Genomic DNA, 9,791 nt, shown 5'->3' with positions numbered 1-9,791 from the left:
ACTTGTCTTCCGGAACCCCAAATTGATTTCAACTTATTTTAAATGAAAAATTGGGTTCATGAAGTTTATGCCATTTGAAGAAGGAGTGAAAAATATTTTAAATAGAAAAAGTTATGGGTGTTGGAAGATTACATCTAAAATATGTATTTTTACCATTCTGCAGCTTTGCTACTGAATCTGTTTCTTTTCAAGAACGTACATCCACGCCTCACGTGCACGCGTGGCATGGAATTTTGGCGATGCGTACGCGACTGGTCCTATGCGTACGCCTAAGGAGCTTACAAGCATGTCCATGCGTACGCGTGACCCACGCGCACGCGTGACATGAAGTTTTCACCTATGTGTACGCATAACAAAGGGACGCGCGCGCGAGCTGCATCTTTACACTCCCACGTGTACACGTGAGTCACGCGTACGCGTGGCCCCTGTTCCAGCAAACATGATTTTTGAAGTTTTAAAACCTATTTCAAACTTCTAAACCTCTATTTTTATTCCTTTAGTCATAAATAGTAGTATTAAACCTGATAATCAGATGAAGTTTGGAGATGGAGATAACTTGAAGGTGAAGTAAAGCTGAAAAGTGATGAATTGATTATGAAATATTACGGATGATCATATATGATACTTGGCAGGATATTCAAATGAATGATTATGTATGATACTTGGCTTGAATGATTAAATGATCTGAGATACGAGATTCTCTGGATAAAATACTATGGCTTGCCACCACGTGTACCAGGTTGAAAACTCGATATTCTGTTGACTCTACGACGTAAGGGTGACCGGACACTTATAAATTTCCGGGAATGTTAACCCCCATTGAGTGATATTGATTATTTGAGAAAAAGCTATGCATAGACTCTTGGGGATGTACGTCGAGGGACAGTCTAAGGTTTTCAGACTTGTCGGGTTGGATGGATAACCGACAGATGAGCCTCATCGGCCGTAGGACAGGCATGCATCATATGGATACTATTTGAATTACTTGTTTGTGTATTAACTGGGTGTACCTAAGTGTACTTTCCATGTTAAATGTATATTTGTTACCTGCAGTATTTGTAACCTTCTTGTGCTTGCCTTTATCTGTTTATTTGTCTGTGAAATGCTGACGGAGATGGAGGTATGGAGGAATGGCAGTATGGGACTTAGATTTTAAGGTTAAGTTAAGTTAGGCTTAGATACTCTTAGAAAACCACCTTTTATGGCTTCTGTTCAATACTTTAAACTCTATAATCTGAGTGTCGGCGTTCTAGAATTGCCTCTGGCATTCCCAGGACCTTATATCTTATGTGTGTGGCACCTTTACCATACTAAGAACATCTGGTTCTCACCCCATACTATGTTGTTGTTTTTCAGATGCAGGTCGAGAGGCACTCGTTAAGCGTCTGGACTCCTGAAGCGAAGTAGTTACTGGGTTATTTTATTGTACAGTGTTGTATATATATGTACTTAGATTTCTCTCCGCATAACTTATTCTTCTTGATCCTCTTAGAGTTTATGGAGAGACATGATTTTGTTTATGTACATTTGGGATTTTGGGATATGTATATATATATATATATATATATATATATATATACATGTGTGTGTAAATATTCTCTGGCCAACCTTGACTTCGTAGGCTGAGTTTGGAGCTTGTTATTTTGTATTTTTGGCACTCTATTCCTACTTAATCTTATGCTTGATGGTTATAGATTTCTTAGCACACAAGTTAACTCGTTTCTTGAGCATTGCATTTTTATTTCGCGATTTTTATTTCCTCTATTCTTCAAGGCTCCTAGTATATTATAATCTTTCTGCTATTATATGTACATATTTTATTTTAGAGGTCATAATACCACACCACCCCTGTTTTATGACTTAAGCGCAAAGCTCAGTGTGGTAGGGTGTTACATATATCAAGAACAAGGCTCACATATTTACTAAGCACATAAATTATCTGAGGTCTAGGTAACAAAATTTCTTTGAACACCACATTCGTTATGTATTGTCCACTTTTTCCATCTATTTTTTTGTTCTTTGACTAAGAATTGTGGTTGATAGAGAAACACTTCTAAATAAATTAACGTATAATTGACCATGGCTGAAGACATATTTAGGAAGATAGATCGCTACTTTAAGAATAGTTTGTCCTTGTAATTTATTTATCATTATGGCAAAACTCAACCTTACAGGAAATTGCTTCCTAATAAGCACAAAGGATAATCCTGAGTTCTTAGTTGTTTGTGTTTTATCCGAGGCAGAAAAGCTCTTTGTCCAGAGTAATGACCAATTAAGATTTTCACGTCTAACATGTTTGAAAAGTTCCTCGACACAGTTTCCTTGTGCCATTGCATAAGCCTGCCTTAGGATCTATGTTTCTCAGTAAATTAAAGGAGCACTTTTTTTTTTATTTTTACTTTCAATGTATGAGGTGGCAATCCACCTGTGAAGATTGAGTTAACATATTCTTGTTGATACAGATTATTGGTATCTTCTTCTACTTTATCAAAGGATGTTAAAATTCATTCGTCTCCTAAAAATTTGTTGATGATTATATCATTGAGTTGTTGTACATCATTAATTTTGGGTGTCAGTATCGCTCTCTCCACCATTTAAGATGCATCCCACCCATGAAGTTGTAAATTTGAAAACGTTTCTTCTATTAATTTGTGTAATGATGCATCACCTTAGCATAGTATTGCCATGTGTGCTTCTATTTGTACCAAGTCCTCACATATGGTAAGCTCAATCACATCCCTTGTGCACATAAGATACTCTACAAAATCATGATCATTAAGAGATCGCATATTTTGTCGTAAGTGGAGAATTTTTGTGAATGCCCACAAATGTGATTTAACAATAGAAGCTGAAATCAATTGCGACTTATTTCCTTTCAGCACAACAGGTAGTACTTGGCGAAAATCCCCTCCCATTACCATCACTTTTCCTCCAGATAGATTATTATTTTCTAATATGTCTCGCAATGTATGGTCTAATGATTCCATTGTCTCTTTATTAGCCATTGGTGATTCATCCCAAATTATCGCTGCTGTTTGCCTAATCAATTTTGCGAGATCACATTGTTTACTTATGTTGCATATGGAGAATAACTCTGCATTAATTAGGATCTTAAATCTAGAATGAGCTGTTCGACCCCCAGGTAGTAAAGTTGCAGCTATTCCTGATGATGTAGTTACCAAGACAATATGTCCTTCTTTACTTCTTAAGTCTGCAATTATAGCTCTGTAAAAAAATATTTTTCTTGTTCCCCGTGGCCCATCAACGAAGAACACTCCACTTTCTCTCCTATCAAATGTATTCATAATGAACTTGAAATCTACAGACTGGTCATGATTCAATCTTTCTATAGAACACAGGTCTTCTTGAGGTACTTTGATGGATAACTCTTTTTCAATAATTCTAGGCATCAAGTTGTTATCGTTATTGTCTGAAGTTAGAGCTGGTAAATCGTATTGTGCAATATATTTTTCATATTGAAGGAGGATGTCATTTAAATCCTTGAGCAGGCTATTTGTCAACCATGGCATATTATGGTGCTTGTTGATGGACAATCATCCACCATATATGGAAAAAACTTGTCCCACAACCTTCTTACAACTGTTGGCTCACAAAATATTAAGATGGTTGCGAACAACCTTGTTAAAGCACATGGCATTCTTAAAATAGATTTCTCAACCAAACATGCTCTTATGCTACTGTCATTCTTTAACAGTCTTCGATGCTGAGCAGATTGCTTAAAGGACGAATATTGGACACCATTCACCGTTAGCAAGTCATCCCAACCAGTTTATCCACTTACATTTGATAACAGAATATGCAAATAGATTTTTTCTCCTTCTGTTAGTGAAATAGTATAGATCCGACCGATAGCTATCTTTTGTGACCTGCGCCAACGCCATTCTTTTTTCTTACTGTGCCAAGTGTAATATTCTGGAATTTTCCTATACAAAAGATGCTTTGATTATTAGTCATCTGCTCAATTAAGTACAAAGAATTCAGTGAGCATTGTTCTTGAAGAATAGTCATCATTAACTATTTTAGAAATAGTTTGGTGCTCATAAAACCTCACTTGATGTTGATTTGGCAAATGAATTTGCAACCTTTTAATTTATGGGTACATTTGGTAAAGGTTGAATTTGAATATTATCCAGCATACCTCTAGATCGGCAATCCATCTTGCATCAATAAACTGTTTCACCTCATCATAATGTGAACTTCTGTGAACCTCCATTACAACACGGTCTGGTCCCTTATAACAACACTTGTATAGATACTTTATACTATTGATACTATTATATATCTCTACATTGATATGACAATCATACTTTAGTAGTAGCCAAAGATTGTATGGAACTATCCATCTGTTGTCAATTGTGACATTTTGGTTTATAGGGATTTGAGTATCAAATAGCCTCCTATAATGAGGATATGAGTCATCACCTCGTCGTGTATCTGCTATGAACTCTTCTGGGTAGTTGCATTTACATTGACCATTTTTCATGCATGGTGAATATTGATTCAGTGTTCTGCAAGAACCATGGATCATATGCCTATGCCTTAGCACTGTGGATTCATCACATCCCCACACTTAAACAATAGCATGTCCTCATGCTATACTCAAGAAAGAAACAAGAGGTATTACATTTATTCAATGCAAGGAAACAACCTATATGCTATCTATCTAGATGAATGCAACAACTTAGTTAAAATAAATCAAATTCCAAGAATACATATATAAATATAAGGGCTAAAACAATCTTAAATAAGTCAAAGTCATAATTGATTAGAGTTATTGAAAAGAATTTACAAACTTGCAAGATAAGAATTAAGCAAAGGTGAAAGCATGTAATTGAGCAATCGAACCCTCACTGGATATGTGTCCGCTCTAATCGCTCAAGTGTATAATTCACTCAATTCTCTTCTAATAATGATTTCTAAGATTTGTTCATCATCTAACAATCAACAATCATTTAATGTATGCATACAAATATCATGAGGACTTTTCACAAGATTGTAATGGGGCTAGGGTCAAAGTGTGGACGTATATATGGCTAAGTGAGCTTGAAATTTGCATCTTTGATTAGCCTAAGCTCTCACCAAATATATATATATATATATATATATATATATATATATATATATATATATATATATATATATATATATATATCAACCTATTGATGAGCGGATAATTTACACGCTTTTTGGCATTATTTATAGGTAGTTTTTAGTAGGATCTAGCTACTTTTTAGTATGTTTTTATTAGTATTTATGAAAAATTCACATTTCTGGACTTTACTATGAGTTTGTGTGTTTTTTTGTGATTTCAGGTATTTTCTGGCTAAAATTGAGGGACCTGAGCAAAATTTTGATTCAGAGGCTGAAAAAGGACTGCAGATGTTGTTGGATTCTGACCTCCCTGCACTCGAAATGGATTTTCTAGAGCTACAGAAACCCAATTGGCGAGCTCTTAATTGCGTTGGAAAGTAGACAGCCTGGGATTTCCAGCAATATATAATAGTCCATACTTTGCCCGAGTTTTGATAACACAAACTGGAGTTTGAACGCCCACTTTCTACCCTATTCTGGCGTTAAACGCCAGAACTGGCATAAAAGCTGGAGTTAAACGCCCAAACTGGCACCAAAGCTGGCGTTTAACTCCAAGAAGAGTCTCTACACGTGAAAGCTTCAATGCTCCGCCCAAGTACACACCAAATGGGCCCCGGAAGTGGATTTCTGCACTTTCTGCACTTAGTTACTTATTTTCTATAACCCTAGCTACTAGTTTAGTATAAAAACTACTTTTAGTGATTTATTTTACATCCTTGATCAGTTTTATGCTATCATAGATCATATTGTACACGTTTGGGGGCTGGCCATTCAGCCATTACTGGACCATTATCACTTATGTATTTTCAACGATGGAGTTTCTGCACCCCATAGATTAAGGTGTGGAGCTCTACTGTTCCTCATGAATTAATGTAAAGTACTATTGTTTTTCTATTCAATTCAAACTTATTCTTATTCTAAGATATTTATTTGCACACAAGAACATGATGAATGTGATGATCAAGTGACACTCATCACCATTCTCACTTATGAACGCGTGCCTGACAAACACTTCCGTTCTACATGAAAACAAGCTTGAATGCATATCTCTTGGATTCCTGGTCCATGCGTTTGATTGTCTCTCCTGACAACAGAGCCTTCAATTCCTTGAGATCAGAGTCTTCGTGGTATAAGCTAGAATCACTTGGCAGCATTCTTGGGATCCGAAAAGTCTAAAACTTGTCTGTGGTATTCCGAGTAGGATCTGGGATGGGATGAGTGTGACGAGCTTCAAACTTGCGAGTGTTGGGCTTAGTGACAGACGCAAAAGGATCAATGGATACTATTCCAACATGAGTGAGAATCGACCGATGATTAGCCGTGCGGTGACAGCAAATTTGGACCATTTTCACTGAGAGGACGGACGGTAGCCATTGACAACGGTGATCCCCTAACATACAACTTGCCATGGAAAGGAGTATGAATGATTGAATGAAGACAGTAGGAAAGCAGAGATTCAGAAGCAACAAGCATCTCCATACGCTTATCTGAAATCCCACCAATGAATTACATAAGTATTTCTATCTTATTTTATATTTTATTTATATTTTAATTATCAAAACCTCATAACCATTTGAATCTGCCTGACTGAGATTTACAAGATGACCATAGCTTGCTTCAAGCCGACAATCTCCGTGGGATCGACCCTTACTCACGTAAGGTTTATTACTTGGACGATCCAGTGCACTTGCTGGTTAGTTGTGCGGAGTTGTGAAAAAGAGTTGAGATTATGATTGTGCGTACCAAGTTTTTGGCGCCGTTGCCGGGGATTGTTCGAGTTTGGACAATTGACGGTTCATCTTGTTGCTCATATTAGGTAATTTTATTTTATTTTTAAATCTTTTTTATTTTCGAAAAAAAATTTTCAAAAAAAAATTAATTATTCTATGACTTCAAAATTTTCAAGAACGAATTCTAGAGTTTCATGATGATTTGTTGAAGTCTGGCTGGTTGTGAAACCATGTCTAAACTTTTGGACCGAGGTTTCAACTTATCATCACAAGATCTTGTTGATTTCTATCAATCTTGCTGTTGAATGTAATGAACTGCTAAAGCTTGGCTAGCCATTAGCCATATCTAGTGTTTTAGACCGGAGCTTTCACTGAAAGCTTGGCTGGCTAGTAAGCTATGTCTAATTCCTGGACCGGAGTTTTAGACTAACATTGCATGATTCCTGGAATTCTCATTAAAAATTTTGAATTCCTTATTTTCTCTTTTTTCAATTAATTTTTGAAAAAAATACAAAATTTTTTTTATAAAACCAAAAAAACCAAAAATTTTGTGTTTGAGTCTAGTGTTTATTTTTAAGTTTGGAGTCTTGCATATTTTTAATTCTCTTGCATTTTTTGAATATATGCATTATGTTCTTCATTAATCTTCAAGTTGTTCTTGATGATTTACTTGGGTCTGATCTTTAAATTCTCTTGTTTTGTGTCTTTTGTTGTTTCTTATGTGTATTCTCAAGTTGTTAGTGTCTCTAATATGAAAAATTTCTAAGTTTGGTGTCTTGCATGCATTGTTTATCTGATCTTAGTTTTCCATGATTAGTTTCATTTTGTTGTTTTTCATCATTAAAAATTCAAAAAAAAATTTTCAAAATTATGTCTTTTCAAGTCAATAATACAGAGAATTGAAGATTCAGAACATATAGCAGAGAAATTACAGAGAAAAGCTGGACGTTCGAAATGCCCATTGAGGAAGGAAAACTGGCGTTTAAATGCCAGCCAGGGTACCTGGCTGGGCATTAAACACCCAAAAGGGTAGTATTTTGGGCGTTAAACGCCAGAATGGATACCATTCTGGGCGTTTAATGCCAGGATGGCACAGGAGGGGAGATTTTGTTTTCAATTCAAATATTTTTCAAATCTTTAAAATTTTCCAAAATCAAATCTTTTCCAAATCATATTTGTTTTATCATATCTTTTTCAAACTCAAATCCTTTCCATTTTTCTCTCACTATTTTCAAAAATCCTTGCTACCAATTAATAGTTTGATTCACAAATTTCAAGTTTGTTACTTCTTTGTTAAGAAAGGTTCAATATTTGAATTTTAGAATCATATCTTTTAAATTTCTTGTTAGCCAAGTCATTAATTTTAAAAATCAAATCTTTTAAATTGTTTTTTAATCATATCTTCTCAATCATATCTTCTCAATCACATCTTTTTCAAAATAATTTTCAATCATATCTTTTTGATTGCCAATTTCAAAATCTTTTTCAAAATCACTTAACCATTTTCTCACTTTTAATTTTCGAAAACCATCATCCACTTTTTCAAAATTCTTTTTAGTTATTTTAAAATTTTAGTTTTTATTTAAAAATTTGTTTTCGAAAATTCTTCTCCCTCCTCACCTTTTTCTATTTTAAGACTAACACTTTTCCTCTATTAGCAATTCAGACTCACTCCCTCTCTATAAGTTCAAATTTTCCTCTCTACCTCATCCTTCTATTCTTCTTTTCCTCTGACACCTTAAGAAATCTCTATACTGTGACATAGAGGATTCCATACTTTCTTTGTCTTCTTCTCTATCATATGAGTAGGAACAAAGATAAAGGCATTCTTGTTGAAGCTGATCCTGAACCTGAAAGGACCTTGAAGAGAAAGCTAAGAGAAGCTAGAGCACAACTCTCTAGAGAGAACCTAACAGAAATTTTTGAAAAGGAAGCAGACAAAACAAACATGGCCAAACCCAACAACAATGGTGGAGATGCAAGGAAGATGCTTGGTGACTTTATTGCACCCTCTTCTGACTTCTATGGAAGGAGCATCTCAATTCCTGTAATTGGAACAAACAACTTTGAGCTTAAACCTCAATTAGTTTCTCTAATGCAGCAGAATTGCAAGTATCATGGACTTCCATTGGAAGATCCTCATTAGTTTTTAGCTGAGTTCTTGCAAATCTGTGACACTGTTAAGACTCATGGGGTTGACCCTGAGGTCTACAAACTTATGCTTTTCCCTTTTGCTGTAAGAGACAGAGCTAGGACATGGTTGGACTCACAACCTAAGGACAGCCTGAACTCTTGGGAAAAGCTGGTCAATGCCTTCTTGGCAAAGTTCTTTCCACCTCAAAAATTGAGTAAGCTTAGAGTAGAAGTCCAAACCTTTAGACAGAAGGAAGGCGAATCCCTCTATGAAGCTTGGGAAAGATACAAGCAATTGATCAGAAGGTGTCCTTCTGGTATGCTTTCAGATTGGAGCATCATATGCATATTCTATGATGCCTTGTCTGAACTGTCTAAGATGTCATTGGACAACTCTGCTGGTGGATCTCTTCATCTGAAGAAGACACCTGAAGAAGCTCAGGAACTCATTGAAATGGTTGCAAATAACTAATTCATGTACACTTCTGAAAGGATTCCTGTGAATAATGGGATAACTCAAAAGAAAAGAGTTCTTGAAATTGAGACTCTGAATGCCATATTGACTCAGAACAAAATATTGACTCAGCAAGTCAATATGATTTCTCAGAGTCTGAATGGATTGCAAGCTGCATCCAACAGTACTAAAGAAGCATCTTCTGAAGAAGAAGCTTATGATCCTGAGAACCCTACAATGGCAGAGGTGAATTACATGGGAGAAATCTATGGAAGCACCTATAATCCTTCATGGAGAAATCATCCAAATTTCTCATGGAAGGACCAACAGAAGCCCCAACAAGGCTTCAATAATAATGGTGG

General features: G+C 35.7%; 1 non-coding gene across 1 annotated transcript; it reads right to left on the bottom strand.

The window, feature by feature from the left end:
• Positions 1-9,192: 9,192 nt before the first annotated feature.
• LOC148544752 (small nucleolar RNA R71) lies at positions 9,193-9,300 on the bottom strand. The gene has a single exon (XR_015901187.1). It is a non-coding gene; the product is annotated as a small nucleolar RNA R71 (small nucleolar RNA).
• Between the last annotated feature and the right edge of the window lie 491 nt (positions 9,301-9,791).

The sequence above is a fragment of the Arachis ipaensis genome, chromosome B9, assembly GCF_059453495.1.
Source record: "Arachis ipaensis isolate K30076 ecotype BB chromosome B9, ASM5945349v1, whole genome shotgun sequence".
Classification (NCBI taxonomy): domain Eukaryota; kingdom Viridiplantae; phylum Streptophyta; class Magnoliopsida; order Fabales; family Fabaceae; genus Arachis; species Arachis ipaensis.
The sequence above is the reverse complement of the archived record's forward strand: the minus strand, read 5'-3'. Positions and strand labels throughout refer to the sequence as shown.